Raw genomic sequence first — 21,201 nt, 5'->3', positions numbered from 1 at the left:
TTACACAACTTCACTCCTCGCGTTCCCGCCAAAAAGTTTTTCTATATTTTTAAATCACTTGAAACACAGATAATCCATCGGGTAAAAACCAATAATAATACGACATTCGTATTATGGACGCAAGAAATGACTTTATTCCCGTGTCAAGCTATGAAGTGCCTCGTAACTATAAAATTGTACCTTTTTGGGTAAAATTCTATCCGACACTATTTTTAGCGTTACATTAAAGCACGGAACGTTGAATGGGTTAAGTTGATTACCTCGGCACGGGAGGGTAACGGTTCACGGACACATGCCTGGCCAAGGACCGAATAACGGATTAGACTTGTTAGGGCAAAATGATCTTAGTAAACTCAATGTTAGTGGTTGTGACTTGATTGTGAACTAGTCTTATTAGATTGCTTTATAGGGTGGAGTAAGACGTGACGACGGATTAAGACAAACCAAATTGTGACGTACCCATCCGGCTTTGGAATTAACTGCCCTCCCTCTGTTTCCCGAGCGCTATGACATGTCCTTCTTCAAACGAGGCTTGTGGAGAGTATTAAACAGAAGGCCGTAGCTTGGCTCTGCCCCTGCCATTGCTGACGTTCATGAGCGGTAACCACTCACCATCAGGTGGGCCGTATAATCGTCTGGCAATAAGGCAATACAAAGACGACTTTTTCGGCTCATAGCAAATTCGTCACTACATACCGAAGTTGAAAAGAGTGTCAGCCGAAAGAAAAGAAAAGGGGCAGATCTGTGCATCGGAAGACAATGTAGACAGCCGGCAAAATCATGGCCTCTGTATTTTGGGAGCATTTTAATAATCTTTTCTTTTTATTGTTTAGATGGGTGGACGAGCTCACAACCCACCTGGTGTTAAGTGGTTACTGGAGCCCATGGACATCTACAACGTAAATGCGCCTCCCATCTTGAGATATAAGTTCTAAGGTCTCAGTATAGTTACAACGGCTACCCTACCCTTCAAACCGAGATGCATTACTGCTTCATGGCAGAAATAAGCGGGGTTGTAGTACCTACCCGTGCGGACTCACAAGAGGTCCTACCACCAGTAAATCGAATTAATTACGAAGGACCAGATTATCACCAGCAACTATCACATTGTTCCATTGTAACAATTAGAAGCTGAAAACAAATATAAAGGTCTCAAAGAAAAAAAAGCACTATTTCACCAAAACAACGCACGGATCTGCAAGTCGATGAAAACGATGATGATAGCCATTGATTTACGATTCAAGCTGTATTACACCCTTTTATTGACCAAATCTGGCCCTATCTCACTTCTGCCTATTGACAGATCTGAAAAAGATAATCAAAGAAAAGAAATTTGAAGTTCTGAGCTCCGATAGTGAAGCTCTATTCACTGCTTGAGCCAAAGACCAAAGACAAATCATTTTATAAGGTATACATCGACTGTACATACTGATGGTGAAACTGGAAAGGCCTCCGGGCCAATAGTAATAATCTATACTAATATATAAATCTACAGTGGTTTTTACGGATGTTCCGTTATAACTACTGAACCATGCATCCGATTGACTTGAAACTTGGTATCCATGTAGAAAGCACATGCACTTAATGGATAGGCTAATATTTATATGAGTGTTGGACTCCCTAATAATAATGACGATAAATAATAATGTTAATTTTAAATACCCAGCGAAGCGGACGAGTACGACTAGTTCAATCATAAAGAAAGACTGTACATAAAAACAACTGTGAAAAAACTTTACATGATTGTACTGATATAAAAGGACAATATTGATGAAAAAAGTAAGATGCAGAATTTTGCGATAACAAAATATTTTTACTTGTCAGTCCTGTTACTTAATGACCCACCTAATTTTATTATTCTTCATCAAATGTTTCACAAAATATTGTTGATATTCCTGGACTAGAAGAGGCAGCAACTGTGAGACATGTTAAAAAATTGCCAAGCCAACTTATCCAACAAAGTATTCGGCTAGACACCCAGACGAAACCACGCTCCGAAACTTTGGATAACTTAAGATAAAAACAGACGAATTAAACTTTTATCCAACATCTGCGCGGTTCCGCCCGGATAGAAAATTCCGGCAAACGAAAAGAACGTATAAAGGATTTCGAAAGTATTAAAGCTTTTAGTTACTTTGGTCGCGGATTGGGGCATTCCTTCTGAATTCGGTTAACTTGTTATTAGAAGTGATTGAAAGATACTTGCAATTTATGGAAAAATATTTATCGTCTTCAAACCAAATAGTGGTTCTCTTTTTTATTGCTTAAATACGCAGACGGCATGTTTGAGGATGATTAGTCACTAATGCTATAATAATACCTCGCGGCAGCCTAGGGCTCCGGAAACCAGCACGAGGTGCCCGTCAAACACGTACCGCGATTCGCGGCGCCATATGTACTATTTTAACAAAATATTATCTAATCACTCGCCGGAATCGAAGACCTCGTCGAATTACGCCGTATCACTTAGGAAAGTAGTCTTCAGGGCTGGGATATGGGAAGAAAATTATGGATGGCAAAAACCGTAGCAAGACCGTCACACATCGTCCCGTTCGAGAAGCAAGCAGAAGTGACAGATGTCGAGTCGCGAAGGCACCGTCAAATCGTGACCCGTGTTGCCGTGGTAAAAACTCAAATACCCACAGATTGGTTTCGAACAACTTCTTTACATAGCCTAACCATGAAACATTCTCATTACTATTCACAGCTGTTTTTCTATCTAAGCTGTAATCTAATTTTTTACTGCCTTTGTAGACGGCCCACCTTATGGTAAGTGTTTACCATCGCTCATAGACGTCTGCAATGACAGGGGCAAAGCCAAGTTGCTGCCTACCAAAGTATACGGATATTTTCGATTACACGACCACCAAAGAGGTTCAGCTCAGGTACTGTACGAAATAATTCAGCTCGAACCTTCCCAAAGTCTATGAATAATAATAAACCGAAATAAGCGTTATTAACATGAAATCTTAAAGCGTTATTAGCCCACGTTTCGCGATGCGGAGAGTAAATCTGTGTACAAAGATAATATCTAAGGCGTGTAGGGTTGACTCCAACCCATGATTCTGCGTTTAGTTAAACCAATCAGCAGTTTTAATCAGCAATAATGATCTGGATCCCATTTCATCTAGATTTTCAATTAATTTTAACGCCGTTGGCCACACTTCATCAGGCAGGCCGCAAGCTTGAATAATAATTATTACAAATCAACGTGTAACTAAACCCAAATCGCGTTTATTTGGTTGCGCAATTAAACCTACCATTAGAATGTAAAATAGGGGAGAAATTGTAGAAATCAATGTTCACTTTCGATCCATTTCGATTTTGGACGGTTTTTTTCTATTTTATAATCTTAAAAGCTTCAACCCTATTTACTATAAGAAGATTTTCTATAGATTCTACACCTTTTTGCTAGAACAATAAAATGCTTATTTATTGTTATTAAATTTCGTCCTGTACAATAGCAACCCTGGATTTCACTCCGGCGTGAGTCTCTATGGTATAATCTCGTTCGCTTTACTAGCGCATCAACGACGCTGTGAATTCGGCTCCTTTACGTGGCACAATGTAGTCCTTTGGCGAAATGTCCCCAAACAGGATCCTCGAAATAAACTGTAGAGAAAAGTACTTTTACGTTGAATTTTCACGTGAACACTTTTTTTTATTGCTTAGATGGGTGGACGAGTTCATAGCCCACCTGGTGTTAAGTGCTTACTAAAGCCCATAGACATCTACAACGTAAATGCGCCACCCACCTTAAGATTTAAGTTCTAAGGTCTGAAGTATAGTTACAACGGCTGCCCCACCCTTCAAACTGAAACCCATTACTGCTTCACGGCAGAAATATGCAGGATGGTGGTACCCACCCGTGCGGACTCACAAGAGGTCCTAGGCTATTTTTATATCAAAATCGTGAGAAGAAACTTAGATCGCGTCATTTATCAATTGAATTGAGCAAATTAAAGTCATCGTGGCCTAAACGATAACACGTCCGGTGCATTCGTATCGAGCGATGCATCGATGTTCGAATCCCGCAGGCGGGTACCAATTTTTCTAATGAAATACATACTTAACAAATGTTCACGATTAACTTCCACGGTGAAGGAATCACATCGTGTAATAAAAATCAAGCTCGCAAAACTATAATTTGCGTAATTACTGGTGGTAGTACCTCTTGTGAGTTTGCGCAGGTAGGTATCACCACCCCGCCTATTTCTGCCGTGAAGCAGTAATGCGTTTCGGTTTGCAGGGTTGGGTAACCGTTTAACTATACTGAGACAGAACTTATATCTCAAGGTGGGTGGCGCATTTACGTTGTAGATGTCTATGGTCTCCAGTGACCACTTAACACCAGGTGAACTGTGAGCTCGTTTGCCCATCTAAGCAATAAGATTGTGAGTTCGCACGTGTCGATGTCCGTACAAACTTGTTCATTTCTGTACGAGGTGATAAGATAATCGATACTCAAATAAAATTGTGACTTCGAACCCTTGCGTCTCAAGTGTAACGACGGCTTTCGTGTTTGTCCCTCGTAAGTTTCAATAACCGCTTAACGATAATTTCCCCAGAAAAATACGTTCATTAATCGAGATGGTATAGCTAATCTCATCGTGAAAAGCCCTCGGAGCGCCTCTTTACTGCGAAAGCTACAAAAAGCCCGGGCGAATCGTGTAATTAAGCTTTTGATATACAACACTGTTGTGTTCTGTGTTCACTTTTTACAAGACTTTTTCATGTCATTAAAAGACAGTAATAAATTTTATCATGAGTATTATCACTGTGACGTTATTTGGAACGCACAAATAACGCGGGTACACATAGAACACGAACAAATAGACAAACGTTTTCACGTATGTATGTATTAAAAACAAAAGTTTTTCTTTACAGTCTCATGTAAGGAATTAGACGTATGAATTATTTGAATTCTGTATATCTATATATTAATACGTGAAGCAAAAACTTTGTACCCCTTTTTACGGAAATTGCGCGGACGGAGGAGCATGAAATTTCCCACACTTATAGAGAATATACAGGAGGAGTGCAGAATGTTAATATTTTCTTAAATTATGCATAAAAAATACATTAAATCAATAAAAAACACATTACCCATACTACCATGTATTTGACACACACACACGCATCCATAATATTTGTTTATTGTCAAACTTTCGTTATTCCTTAAAGTCTGCGGTCAAATTGACAATAGATTAATATTGTTTGTCTTTATTAATATTTGTCTAAGGTGTAGTCTTGGTGAAATCTCGAAGTATAATAAATAGTCTTTGACAATAGAATCATAATAATGTACAAACTTATAATTTCAATTAATTATAGTTGAACTTCGACTACCAAGGGACCACTAGTTTATTTTAATACCCAGTTTAATATTATTGGAGTCGTTCGACTCAGAGCTGACGACTGCCATAAGTCCACTGCAGAAACAGATGCATGATATAATGCTACCGTTTATGACAACATATGGTTATCATCTCAAAGATTTATGACTTGTATTGCACCGTTATCCAGCATAGTTTACCGAGCTTTAAAAAACTATGTTTCTACATAGGTTCAATAAGACCGCAGCTAGCACTAGGTTCAGAGTAAAACCTTTCGTTTCGTAAGTGTTTCGTAAAGAGTTTCGTAGGCAGTGGCTTGGCTTTGGCGGTGCTGAAGTCCATGGGCGACGGTAACCACTCACCGACAGGTGAGCCACCATAATAATATGCTCGTCTGCCTACAAAGGTAATAAAAAAAAAAAAAAAAAAAAAAAAAAAAACACGTGTGGCACTCTGGGACTGCCGCGGTAAAGCTATTGCATAGCATTTTTATCAACTTATGCAATTATAATTAGACAATAATAATTTAATATTAAAACAATAATAAAATAAGACCACGATATATTTATAAACATTAACAAAAGCAAAACATTAACTGTCCCCTTCACACTCATAAGCTAGACCGCGCGAGAGAGAGATGGGCAGACTTTTCATGATGCGCATGCAGTACGACGTCACGCCGCGCGCTTATTCACAAACACCACACAAACACTACTACAAGCACAACGTGTGAATGTGTTAAACGGCAGCTACATGGTAGGCGGAGTGGGGTGTTAAGCTTTATTTTCGTTACGGAATTTCTTGATTCGATCGCCGCGCTCAAAGCCCGCGATAAAAGCTATGCAATAGCTTAAAAATCACAATGGAACTATAATTTTATTGATTATGAAATCCTAAGCGATGCGGTTAATCGTGATTTGGATTCACGCGAAGTTTCCGTTGCGTACTAAATAGATTTATACAATAACTTTGCCACTTTGCTTTAACGCTTAGAAGTTCAAGATGAGAAATGACACATTGAGATGTCTATCATGGGCCACCATGTACAGCAATAAATATAAAACAAAAATCGAGTTCAAAACAAGAGAATTCCAATAGCTATATTTCAAACATCCACAAAGCTCACGTCGATTAATAGCATGAGCGTAACACGGAAAAACAGTTTTTCCAATAAAATCGACAAAATACGAATCACACGACACGTTACCGCGGCGCCCCCTGGGGACCGCCCGGCCCTGACAAATGGCGTTGCCAGTCGACGATCCACAACTGGCTGCCAATGAACGAAGGTCGGCTTGTAAAACCTCTTGCCTGATTTAAATCGCGTGTCGTAATGAGATACGGCTTCACGGCTTTATTGACTGTAATAAAAACGCGCCGCAGAGCTGGCGTTGTTCCGACCTGACCGTCTGGTTTTGGCCGCGTGGGATATGAACCGGAACCCCGGAACACGAGCCGATCATGATGAACAACGAAGAGTCATTTTGGCCAACAACTACTCCCGCGCCTAACTAGATTGCGGTTGCTCCTATCGGTTCTGTCTTGAATGCAGAGGAATCATTTAGTGTATCGCTCCGGCAGTCCCACCACGCGCGTCCTTGGCGCAGGGTTCTCGGTAGAAGATTCAATGCAGGCCCATAAAAAATCTCATATACCGTACAAGGTAAAGGTCACCGATTACCTTGGAACACGATATCGCAGTCTCATTGGTATTATATAGAACGACTGCTCCACCCGACAAACCGTAACGCATTACAGTTTCGTAATCAGATTTTTTGTGTTTCTTACTTTTTTGTAATAAGTCAATATCGCCCCGATCTAAACGACGTCCAAATGCGTCCTTGCACCTGTCAACTTATTACAAAATAATCTTTATGTACAGACGTCTGTCTTTCGTCGAAGCCTCGGTAAAACTAGGCTACCCTAGCTGGGTTACCCTATCCTTCACAGCGGCAAACTCAACATCTTGTACGCTGTCTCGGTGATTTAAACTATACAAAAGCAACTTCTTTTTATGTTCTTATTCTAGTAAGCTTCCAACAGTCGTACTATTCCTAATAACCTAATAACTAATTCCTAATAACACAACCGTTTTCAAAACAATTCACCAATTCTTCGATTTCATCTGACCTTAGATTCCTACTTCACTTTACATTTATTTCCCATAGACGCAGCTTACTGAGTTTCTCGCCGGATCTTCTCAGTGGGTCGCGATTCCGATCCAGTGGTAGATTATGCGAAGTAATGCTCTTGTTAAGGCTAGTGTTAGCAAATTCTCTCAGGTTGAACCCGTCCGACTGTAGCTGAAATAGCGTCTTAGGCTACTAGCAAATAGGTAGGAAAAAAACTACTAAGTGGGAGGAGTCAAGTGCTTTTTCCTCTCTATCAGCTATCATCTCAGTTTAAACTTATCTGTACATACAACCTATCATACTTTGGCCGCAAGAAACACGAGCCAAAAACCTTAGGGAAAAAAAATCTTCAAATCATCCACAATAACAGGAGATACGTATCGGCACATTCATAACGACGTTACGACTCAATATGTCTTCCCAAACTGGAAATGGCAAATGTTTCCTTATAGCGAACAATTATCGAATGCAAATGTTATGTTAGGACTTTTATGAACAGTGAGGGGTTTATAGGTACCTTATTTGAGGGAACGAATTTGCAAAGGAAATGAATATGGCCATCTTGCTGTTCGCTACACAATGCCCGATTTTTAACTTCTTATATTCATTCATAAGAACTAAATGAAGCATAATCAATACATTTCCGATTTTGCAGACAGCGATTCTGAGATCGGGGATCAAGCATGTCATCAGTTATATATTCATTACGATGGCCTTTCGGTTTCCGAATCGAACCCTTTCCATAAATATGTGATGACGGTGTGCTTTTACGAATGAAAGAGTTCCTTCTTCGATTTTATGTGCTTTTCACGTCATTATTGACATACATCTTTTTTTGTACGGTTTGGGAAATATTTATTTCGTTTAGAGACGCAAGTGAGACCTCAAGCCAGATTGGTATTTAGCAGTTATCAAACTGCTGACTCCTGACCGTATCGTAGCTGCCATACATTCATATGGCACAACTATGGGCAGCAGGGCAGACCAAGGTAGCAGTAGAAATCCAAGGGCAATGCCTTGTTCTTACCTACCACTGCAACAAAGAAGTCTTGCATTGACAGTAAAACAGCCGCTGTTCCAATACATCTGAGATTTCACCCTGGCGTATAGCAAAGTAATCGTTTGAAAACAAAATTAAAGTTTTATACCAATATCCTGATATTAAACTACTTCGGTAAAACCTTATCGAGCATCTCAGTGCTTTCGTTTCGACAAATCGCTCCCGGATTATGAGAGCGAAAAAACGTCGAGCGCGCCGCTTTCATCCCGGCCTTTCTGTCCCGGGCACGGATCGTCGACAATTCGCCCCGGGGGAAACTTATCTGTCAGGTGAAATTTCGTGTCTGTATTACTGAAAAAGACATGTTCGCGTGATGTACATTTTTTTTTTTGTTTCCCAAACAAATCTGTCCGGAATGACGAAGAGGACTGTTACTCCGAATATTTTATCTTTTTGAGGGCATATAATAATAGCACGCGAGTATGCGATGGAGCTACCAGGAGCTCAATTTAATGTAGTATGTAACGTAGTACAAATATGAGGCTATGATTGTGTTTAACAATAGGCTTTTGATAGCGTCGCAAGCGATAGCTCTAGACTCCAAAGTCCTCGGATATAAAATTACTAGTTGATTTAATATAATGAGAAATGCAGCTGCATGTATAATAACACACAACAAAAACAATCAGTTAAATCAACGCACTAAGAAGTCTGACACGGACGGTCGGATATGAACATATAAATATATGTCCGTAATCTTTATTACAGCTTTCCTTTTTTTAAAGCTCACCTGTATTTGACTTGTACAACATCAGTTACGTTTCTTTCAACAAAATTACCTGAAACAAAAAAGCAAAAATTAGTTATAAATTTCATCACAATTGATCATGTAATTTTCAATTTAATAAGAATGAATCGGAACATAAAGTCTCAACATATAGATCTCCCCGTAAAAATGCTTTTATGCTTTTCGTGCTCATAAACAGTAAAATAGTATTATAAAGTCAATGATATTGAGTCGTTGCTGATAATTTTGTCTGTGGTGGGGCGTATTGTGAACCAGCGCGGTTAGTGGCCGGTCCCGTGCCTACTTCTGCAGCTCTGAAGATCTTTATACTATACAGACTAAGATGAGGTCGAGTCATAAGCTGGGCGGGGTCAATCACGTCTCTATGTCTATCATAGACTTTGGTAATCACTTGTAATTGGAAGTTCTGGGGTCCTTAGATCTCCTCTTCCTCAGAAGGTCTTTCAACCTGTTTTTGTAATATCGTTTTATCTTTACTATTGATTATTATGGCCTCTAAGATTATTAAACTACCAAGAGCCAGCGCTCCCGACGCGTGTTCACTGTTCGCCCCGTGACTTCATTTCTGCCTCTACAAAAATAGAGACAAAAATAGAGCTTCTGTTATATAATACAAACATAAAGGAGACTGAAACGATTACATACATTTTTGGGCCCGAATGTATCGTGATGAAACTAGTATGAATTAGTAGATTCAGATTTATCAGTACCATGCTGAAAATTTTAAAAGTTTTCTCAATCTGAGAGCAGAGTTATTAAAGATTTAGTAAAAGTTATGTTACAATCGCTACAAAAGAGCTGAATAATAACTTATTTAAGCATAAGTAAATGTTTATTATATCCATTGGATAATCTTTTAAATGTCATATTATGAATGAATATCAATGATATATATCATGTATGGATTTACCTAAAAGGCGTCGAAAAAAATAAAACACAACGTATTGTATACCTAGTGTATTCACCTTCAATTATTATTAAAATGTCATTCAGGAAGAGTGCAAGGGGAACAATATTATCTTAGTATGTATTCAGCTAAGGTACCATATAATACTGTCCAAAGGTCCAACCATATAATACTGTAACACTGTCCAAAGGTCGACGGCCTATGGAATTGCTATGATTAATTGCTATCCCACAATTCACGCAGCGATCCATAATTTCAACAGAATTCGTAATAATAAAGCAGTGATCGTTGAAAATAAATAAAAACAGCCAGATAAGATACACACTCAAAACGCGTCGAAAATACAAAACGAGTAGAGCAGAAAAAACCAACAAGCGCCAAATATTAAGTGTTTAATCTATGAACAAGAACAAGCGTCATGTCAGCTTATTGTCAAAGCTGTCATTACAATTGACTTTAATCGATTTGAAATCGATAATCATATTACTTTGTTAAGTAATAATAGACTTTTTCTTTATTTATGTATATAATCGCAATTAAATTCGCCGTATACCGCACTTGTATACAACAAGTATAAATCTCTCATTTAATTACTTTGCATTCATTGCCTAGTGCAATGTTTTTCTTTTTATAATCCTGTAATCGATTAATTAAATCGATCACACCGGTAAACCGACAAAAACTATCTTTCTCATTTTTCTCCGGTCCCAGGAAAAGGATTGAGGTGATTTTTTATATTCTTATATAAAAAAATATGACAAATTTTTTAGACTACATTCCAAGATATAAAAAAAATATGACAAATTTTTTAGACTACATTCCAAGTTATTACATTTTTGGCCCACGATTTTCCGTCTCCTTTAATCACCGCTTATACGTAAACGTCGCAGAAGCTGTAACGATCGTAAAGGATTATTCTTTATATGACTTCGTACCTTTAAGGTCATGACCGCGACCGCTCCGCTAAGCCACTAGACGCGAGATAAGCACTCCAACGGGCGACCTCCACGGATAATTATGGATTAAATCGATTTTCGCACAAGACAGTGACATTTCAAATAGCGCAGTAATACCTTCCCGTATCAAATAAACGTGTTTACATTTCAAATAAGTGTTGATTTGACATTAAACGGCCGTCTGGTGTAGTGGTCAGTGACATGGTCACTACACAAGGGGGTCGCGGGTTCGAATCCCGCCAAGGGAAGATATTTGTATGATAAAATTAAATATAAATGTCTTTTCCAGGGTTATGGATGTATATTAAATATATGTATGTGTATAATAAAAAGCTTACATTTATTTCCGTTATCTGTTACCTGTTACACAAGTTCTTTACGAACTTATCACGGGACCAGTTAACGTGGCGTGATTGTTAGTAAAATATATTTATTTATATGTATTGTAGGATGAGATATGAATGTACCGATACGTAGCCTCCGCAATTATTCTGTTCTCAAAGGCAACGGGATCAATTTTAAATTTGGGGCCAAAAGCGAGTTATTTGATTGAATTCTCATAACCTTAATGTTACCTTAAAATTATAAGTACAGTAAATCTGTTGTCATGACAACAGGCACGTGGTCCTTTTACTATATATTCGTACTGTTAACACTGTTAAATTAGGAATTATACATTAAAAACTAGCCCAAATCTCAGTCGTATCACTGGTTCGAATTATAACTTGTTTGCTATTTTTTCAGCAACGCGTGTTGAAATTCGGCAATTTTATTTAATCAGTATACAATACAATAATAAAGGAAAACTAACTGGATATTAGAACATTATTAAAAACAAAAGAAGTACGATTTCTAAGCTTTTAAAAAAAGTTCCTATTGAAATTGTCATCCGTGTTGGCGTTATCAAATGCGTAAAATGAAAAATATAAATGAATAAATTTATACTAATATATAAATCTACAGTGGTTTTTACGGATGTTCCGTTATAACTACTGAACCATGCATCCGATTGACTTGAAACTTGGTATCCGTGTAGAAAATACATGTACTTAATGGATGGGTTAATATTTATATGAGTATTGGACTCCCTACCCCAGTTGCGAGGGCGTTAATAATGAGAATATTTGTGGGGGTGAGAAATAATTATGTTAATTTTAAATGCCCAGCGAAGCGGACGGGTACAGCTAGTATAATATAATATTATTAATAAATGAGTGATTGACTTGATTGTGATGAAGCATTTTCTATTCTGAACATGCCACAAAATGGAAAATTAGAGAAAGTGTAAATTCAAGAAATCGTGACTTTTTTTGCCACAATATTGAAAATGACCGAACGGTGGTATTTACATGAACGTGTCTAGAGGCTCCAGTAACGGCTTAATATCAGATGGACCGTGAACCCGTTTCTGCCAGTCTGCGATGATAAACGAGAGAAACATTGTTTTTATTTTTATTGCTTAGACGGGTGGACGAACTCACAGCCCGCCTGGTGTTAAGTGGTTATTGGAGCCCATAGAAATCTACAACGTATATGCGCCACCCACCTTGAGATATAAGTTCTAAGGTCTCAGTATAGTTACAACGGCTGCTCCGCCCTTTAAACTGAAACGCATTACTGCTTCACGGCAGAAATAGGCAGGGTGGTGGTACCTACCCGTGCGGACTCACAAGAGGTCCTACCACCAGTACAAATGAATGATCATAACGAATTGAGTTCACTTGTGCTCAAATAATGGCGAAGCATGAAAGTTGTAAAGTTATTAAAATGAACGCGAGTTTAAGCTTGTCGCTGAAACCTCATAAAATAAAACTTTACTCAACGTAATTTTCATTTCGACTGTAAAACAAAGCATTAACTAAAACAGACAATGTAATTACAAACGATGAATGAGACGAATAAAGGCGAGTACTAGGAGATACATTGGGCTCTGTAATTGCCTCTAGTTTCCGCTCTGACTGAATCTCATTGGGCGGTTACAGAGCGACAATACTGCCGGGAGCATATACATATTTGAATTCGTTTTTAATACGCTTTCATTAGCTTCAGACGTATGTATGTTAAGTATGTAACGGTATCTTTGAACATAATTTTGACCCTCTTCAAAACGTTCGATTACCTCGAAATATACTTATTAAGGACCGATGACAATTCAATATTAAAAAAAATATTGAAATTCGACTAAAAATTGAAAATAAATAATAAAATAGTTTAAAAAAACTAACAAAATACGCTTTTATAAAAAAACCAACTAAAAAATAGAAAATAATTCTTAATAAATTTCAATTAAAAATAGTGTAAGAAAAAATGATTTTATTGTAAAAAAAAGCGTGGGGTCCATGGAATCAGTAGTTATAAATATTTTATGAACAGATATGAGTAGAGGGGTTATTTTGATAATATCCTGAAAAGCATTTTTCTTACACTATTTTTAATTCATATTTATTAAAATTTATTTTCTAGTTAGATTTCCATAAAAGCGTATTTTGTTAGTTTTTTTAAACTATTATTTATTTATGTGTATGTGCAAGGGTAGCCTACGATGACAGCCTACATGGAACTCAGAGAGACTCTGTATTAATCACCATTGCAAATAATTAATTTCCAAAGTACGAAAACTATTACGAAAACGATAGGCCAATGGAATTATGTTGTAATTGCAGTATTGCCATATTGCAAATGGTTTTAAGTAAAATCCACTGCTAAACTCATACGTTTCGGCGAGGCATCAATTCCTCGCCATAAAAAGAAATGAATGCGAATTACCCCGGTAATGTGAAATTATTATAGCTAAATGTATGAAACACATCAATTTGAGACTACACAAGCACTTTGTACGTTGATAGACAAGCATCTTTCCTGAACTACCAAAAACTATAAACAAATTGCATCACAATGACACACTCATTTTTATTTATGGATTACTAAAAGTACTGCAAAAGTATTTGTGGTAAAATACGTACATTAAAACTACGAACATTTCAACAAAACAGAAGTTTCCCCCGCTGTCGGTGTTGCCATAAATAAAAATATACCAAAAGTTGTTTGTTTTTATTGTTACTTCCCTTTGTTCTGTGGATGTACAAGTTTGTTATTCAAATCTGATGATCAAAAGATATCTGAAGCGTTCAGGATAGAACGAACTTTCTTTTCTTTATAAATATTTTCTCACAAGTATCGTGTTATGCAATCTCCACTCCTAATTAATGTTGGTAAATTTACACCGATTTTTAGTTTCACAGGGCGTGTTGTGAGTCCACATGAGCGGGTACCACCACCCTGCCTATTTCTGCCGTGAAGCAGTAATGCGTTTCAGTTTGAAAGGTAGAGCAGCATTACTTTTAAAAATGAGACATTAGAACTCTTGCCTCAAGGTGGGTGGCGGCGGTATTTACGTTGAAGACGTCTATGATCTCGTCCACCCATCTAAGCAATAAGATAAAAAAAAGTATCAAAAATACTAAAATACCAAATTTTGAAAATTTTGAAATCATATCTAATACTGTATTGATTGTGTAATTATATAGAAACTCATTAAGTTACGAAAAATAATTAACAAATAGACATAAAAATAATGAAACACAGTAATGAAATTTTATAGTTTCCTACTATACTGGTAGATTTCTTCTAAACATTGCAATACTGAACCGGAGCGATACTCGTAAAGCCATGGCCTGCCGTTTGTAATAACATAAAACTAATTACTACTGCGTAGCATAATAAAACGAAATGAAAGCTCAAACGATTGGTATATTTGTTACACAGCGTTACAGTAAGCAATTTTAGTAGCAGAGCGTATTGTGAGAACTTTGTGCTTAGTGCGAGTTTTTTAACGTTCTCGATAGCGTAAAAGTTAACTTAGATTTGTATGGATTTGACCGTTTGCCTACGTTTGCCACTAGGGGCGCTTTTCCAATTGCATACAATTTGAATTAACTTTTACGCTATCGAGAACGTTAAAAAACTCACACTAAGCACACTTATTTTGGATCATTTCTATCGCGAAACAGCCTCACGTTCTGAATTGAATGCTGACACGGCTGTTACTTAAGATTGTGATTTCTAGCTCATAAGTGTATTATACCTATGTTCTAACTCATGTACTGCAACTGCCGGTAAGCGATATACATATATTTATAAGCCATGTCGTACTAAAATTTAAACATCAATAAACAAATTATAATAATTAATTTAAAAATTGACGATAATTATTCCTATCCTCAAACAACGACTAGATACAATTTCCTCGTGTTTAAAATGAATCGATATAGATCTGCATCAAACACGTAGGTAATTAATTAATCACTGTCATAACTATGATCGCAATATGCTATGTAAATTTTTGATAAAATTTGCTTGTCAGCGTCAATTATTAAAAAGTCCTAAGAACCGAGCCTATCTAAAATAAAATCTAGACTTTTCCAATAAGAAAACATCTCGAGAGATGTATACGCTGCACGATCCCCCGTTTAGATTGTTAGAAATATGCGAGGGCCCAGCTTTAATAAAACAAACATAAAACGACCAACATTTTTGCCTTTTTACGGTTACTTTAACGGGTGCTTTCAAAAGCTCTTAGGAAAGAAAAGACTTATGAAAAGCATGATAATACTTTGTCGTTCAAATTATTTTTATATTCAGAAGAAAAAGAATAAATTATAATAGCAGATGAATTTTTAAGAATATAATAAAAATAGCATGACACATATAAGGAGTTTAATACGAGGAGTCTAATCTAGGCTTGCATTGGTAATTAGGGTATGTATATATGAAACCTGGTAGCCGCTTAATATCAGATGGGCTCTACTCTCGTCGAGCCATTAAGTTGAGCTTTGTCATTAAAGCACATATACGTGACAAGAACAAGCACACATCGACCCCGCATACCAAACATTTCACAAAATTTACTTATTGCGGCTGCGAATGTAACCCAGAGACAAAATATTGTCAACTAGCGATCCGCCCGGCCCTCGCTTCGCTTCGGAAACTGTAATTTATTATTGATTTCTCCACTATTTAATGGATGTTATTATACATATAAACCTTCCTCTTCAATCACTTTATCTATTAAAAAAAACCGTATCAAAATCCGTTGCATAGTTTTAAAGATTTAAGCATACATATGGATATATGGACAGAGAAAGCGACTTTGTTTTATATTATGTAGTGATTACTTATTTTATATCTTCGACATTAATTTCCTAATTTAATTCAATGAAATAGTTCCATATCGCATTACAATATTCATAAATTAATTCTGTTGCCAAGCCGGACACTCGTGCAAGGGGAGTTATGCTCAAAGAAGGACCTTCTCGCACCCGGGCGCTTTCCTCGCTCTCTGCCTCTATCGCTGGCGCTGCAGAAGCACACTCGTGTGAAGTGTTTCACGATAAGACTTAACGAGATCAAACCGTCATGTGACCTGTACAATACATCGGATCAGGAAACTGACGAACTGAACCTTATTTTCCAGTGAAACGACCAAAACTTGATGATTCGAATTCCACACGTGACAGCTGAGGCTATTCAAGTGTTAAATCAAAGGTTTATTCAGATCTGTAGCTGTAACAGCTCACTTCGGGGCCATCTGTGATCTGAAATAGTTAAACTGCAGACAACACTCTTGGGGAAGACATTGTATATAGAATCAAGACTCGACGAGGAGAATTTGTAAGTGAGCCTGCGATACTAAATGCGATATCAAGAGTCAGAGTTGGCTTGAAACTTTATTTCACAAAGTGTTTCGTATGGCTACACTACGAGATAAAAAATTTCGAACAGACTGTTTTTAACTTCCGTTTTTAGCAGACGAGTCAAAGCTCAACTACTTTTAAGTGAAATACAATTACTAAAAAACCATGCGTCGTCTTAACTGTATCTATCTACCTAATAATCTACCTATCTATATTTCAGTCCACAGACGTCCACTGCTGTACATAAGCCTCTTTCAAGCCTCGCCATAATCATCGATCTTACGCTGCCTGCTCCCAGTGGATTCCCGTGGCCTTCAAAAGGTTGTCGATCCACCTCGTGGTAGACCTACCCGCGCTACACATTACGGTGCAATACCTATGATAAAACATAAATTCCTTTGATATGTATTGGAAACATTTGCCTAGGTGACAAGAGTCTGCGAAATTCCATCGCCTCACATAACAATGAAGCAACGGATAACCATACCTACTGAGTGAGCTAAGATTCGACCAAATAAACGACGCGCGAAGACGAGTAGATGAGCGATTAAACTAACACGGTAATGAGACTAACAGATACAAAGAGTAATTAAGTCTAAGTTTGGCGCCGATAAAAGTCAGTCACTGCAGGTAATTCTTGGGTTTTTGTTGGAATGGAAGGATTACGATTGGTGGTCAGATGCCTCACCGCTTAGCCTGAACGGGTGGACGAGCGGCCCATACTGAAAGGGTCCGCGAGTTTTTTTTTTCCTACCTATGCTCATAGCCTTGATGGGCTATTTCAGCTTCGCCCTAGCATGTAGATGAGCTCACGGGGCTCAAACCGGAGTGTTGCTAAAACTGGCCCTAGCAAGAGCAGTGCTTCGTAGAATCTACCAGCGGATCGGAAACGCGACCCACTGAGAAGATCCGGCGAGAAACTTAGTGGCCTGTGTCTATGGGTTAGTTCGCTCGTCGAGCCCTTCGTCGCCTGCGACGGGTACGACGAGGTAACGCGAGTTCGTCGCTTTTATACAACATTAAAATCAGATTCTCCTCCATTATGTTCAACTGACTTATCTAAGCGGTTCAATTAACTTACCGTTTGAAGTTGAAATCCTTTTAATTATCATCCCTAGTGGAAATGTACAAAGTTTTATTTCATTACAAGACTTCGGTCAAACTTCGAAAGTCAAGTCACAAAGTACATCGGCGCTCCGAGCAAAGGTTTCGGCAAATTGTGGCAAATTAAACGAATGACTTGGAGTATCGTAAAAAGCCCGTCAAAATGCCTGAGAATTGGACCCGTCTATTAGCTCAACCCTTAGCTAAGGGGTGAGCTCTTCAACCCACGTTAGGAGTGGGTACAATTTAATATTGAATCCCTAAAAATCAACATATTAATGTTAATTGTTCGTTTGATAATTAACATTTCGTGTTCAATGAAAGTTTTTACAAAATCATTGTTATTGATATTGATATACTTATTGGGCTACCTCGCTAAGCTAACCCGCGCGATCAAATCGATGGTGAAAGGCTATTTCTGCCGTGAAGCAGTAATGCGTTTAAGTTTGAAGGGTGGGGCAGCCGTTGTAACTATACTTGAGACCTTAGAACTTATATCTCAAGGTGGGTGGCGCATTTATGTTGTAGATGTCTATGGGTTCCAGTAATCACTTAACACCAGGTGGGCTGTGAGCTCGTCCACCAATCTAAGCAATAAAAAATAAAATTGGCGACATTTCGGTTAATGCGCGACATTTATCTATGTAATTAAAAGTCCGTTTTATTTGGTATTAGCATCAACAATTGGATGTTTTTAATTGAACTTCAATTATGTTTACCACATTCACATAGCTGAAGAAGTTTTTTTTAAACCAAATATCATTTAACCCGTCGAACTGTTATTCATTTCAGACATGAGGTCGTGAAGTTGTTAATTTTTTTTTACTAACCTTCACGCCACGTTAACAGGTCCCGTGCTAAGCTCGTAAAGAACTTGTGTTACAGGTACCAGATAACGGACATAAATGTAAGATTTTTATTATACACATACATATATTTAATATACATCCATAACCGTGGAAAATACATTTATATTTATCATAAAAATATCTTCCCTTGGCGGGATTCGAACCCGCGACCCCCTTGTGTCGTGACCATGTCACTTACCACTACACCACTTCTCGACACAGTTACTTGTACAGTAATTGTTTGATCAGCGCGGCGCTAGGGTCCAAGTTCCTCCGCCAGTGCCGGCAGAAGATCAGCGCTATAGCAATGATAGACTTGTTACTCAATCAAAACTACTTTTATATTTAATTTTCATTCTCGTGTTTGTTCTTGTCTTTCTGTTATTACCGATGTTTCGAATACTTTAAAGTATTATAGCTTAAAAGTAACCATTAGGCTTGCCATTCGAGAAAACTGTTGTTACTGTTCGTCATTGTTGAGGTGGCCGCCAAATCATGGCAACATTACCGTTTTTTTTTCAATTATATGTTCCATGCATTGCATCTTATCGATCGTAATAAAATTAATAATGTGAGAGTATATAGAAGCATCAAATACTTACCATCGATATTTACTTGAATGAGTTACAAAAGTATTCCGTCACCATAAGAACAAAACGTTGGACTAATCACTAACGTTTGATTTTTATTACACAATATTATTCTTTCACCGTGGAAGTAAATCGTGAACATTTGTTGAGTACGTGATTCATTACAAAAATTGGTACATGCCTGGGATTCGAACACCGGTGCATCGCTCAACACGAATGCACTGGACATCTTATCCTTTAGGCCACGACGACTTCGATGTTAATAATAAAAATTTGAGATTATACCGAAAAACCTTTTATCGTGACGATGGCCACAATGATTCAAAAAACCCCAAAAAATGCGTCATATAACGAAATGTAGTTTGGCCAACGAAACATTCATTTCTCAGCGCCGCTCGCCGCGATCTAAGGCGGACCATTTCGCGTGATCGATATATCGGGATCCCCTATGTCATTAGACATTGAAGAGCTTCATCCGTCACGGACCCGTGAAGGACACCACGTTATAACGATTTTTATATTAGTAGGAGACGGTTTCTTGTTTATATTTTGGCTTTTGATGAAGTAGATTTTACAATGAAAAAAATAAGATGCACATCTCGTAGCTGACAGTTTATTATTGACAACCATAGATAAAAAGATGTATGGTTTCGTGGGATACCGGATAGGAACGAAGTTCCTTATTATAAAAATATGTATTTAAAATTCTATTCGAGGTATAAAGAAAATAAAACTGGAGGTTTCGCAACAACCCACGGCCATTCGGTAACGTGCGAACTTATTGTGGTACATTTCATTCACGGTTGTTTGCATAGGAGTTAGCGTATTGCGCAAACGAGACGACGCTCTGAGATCGTGGTCAATGAATAATAAAAAAATATGTTATTTTTTGTGCGTTATTACAAAGTTAAGTCGTACACTGCGTGCATTACTAATAAAATCTTACGTTACGGACGTTTTTTCCCGGTTACTTCCCGTGTACCCCTCCGCATCGTCCCATAAGGAACTTTCGATCCAAAACAAAAAAACTTATAAAAATATATATGACAATTGTTGCTTGGCAATTAAACTTTTTACGGGCGTTCCGAACATGCCCCCGGATGTTGAAAGGTTTCCTTTTAACACAAAGCTAATCCGCAATCAGGGGACAAATCTTACTAAACGACCTCTTGATGACTCCGCTTGAGATACGAATGTCTTGTCGGCCGAGAAGATTTCGCATGCTGCTATTATATTAAAATGTAGCTAATACATATTAATATTAATCAGTTCATTTTATAATAATTTAAATTGCTATACGTAAACTACACTATCGTTAATGTCTGCATTGACATAAGGGGTAGACACATTGTGTTCTTTCTGGGTTTAGCACATAGCACTATTCTCAAAAATAAATCATAGATACAGGATTAACTGGTTGTAATTAGGAACTGCAGGGTCCTGCATAGTATTATTATGGTTTTGGGAACGTTCCTGTTTCTTGTAATATGTACATAGATATCTAATTACAAAATATTCGATAAGCCTAGTTCTTAGAACTAAATTTCATTAAAAGAGTGTGCTCTGAATTACTTTTGTCGGCGGCTTATTCATTCTGTTATACAAACCCATTATTATAAAACTAAAGAGCATTTCTGAACACATCTCGCCGAAACACCGACTGTGTTCACTTGACTGACCACTTTTCGCTCAGTTTATAATAATACTAGCGACCGCCCTCGCTTCGCTTCGGAAACTGTAATTTATTATTGATTTCTCCACTATTTAATGGATGTTATTATACATATAAACCTTCCTCTTCAATCACTATCTATTAAAAAAAACCGC

General features: G+C 37.6%; 1 protein-coding gene across 7 annotated transcripts in view; it reads right to left on the bottom strand.

Annotated features, from left to right (window-relative positions):
* The window catches only part of LOC101736018 (syntaxin-binding protein 5), a 235,842-nt gene that overhangs the window by 184,356 nt on the left and 30,285 nt on the right, over nucleotides 1-21,201 (bottom strand). The gene's annotated exons all lie outside the window — the stretch shown is intronic.

Source organism: Bombyx mori, chromosome 23 (genome assembly GCF_030269925.1).
Source record: "Bombyx mori chromosome 23, ASM3026992v2".
NCBI classification, from domain to species: domain Eukaryota; kingdom Metazoa; phylum Arthropoda; class Insecta; order Lepidoptera; family Bombycidae; genus Bombyx; species Bombyx mori.
Note: the sequence above shows the minus strand (reverse complement) of the source record. Positions and strands in the feature narration are given on the sequence as shown.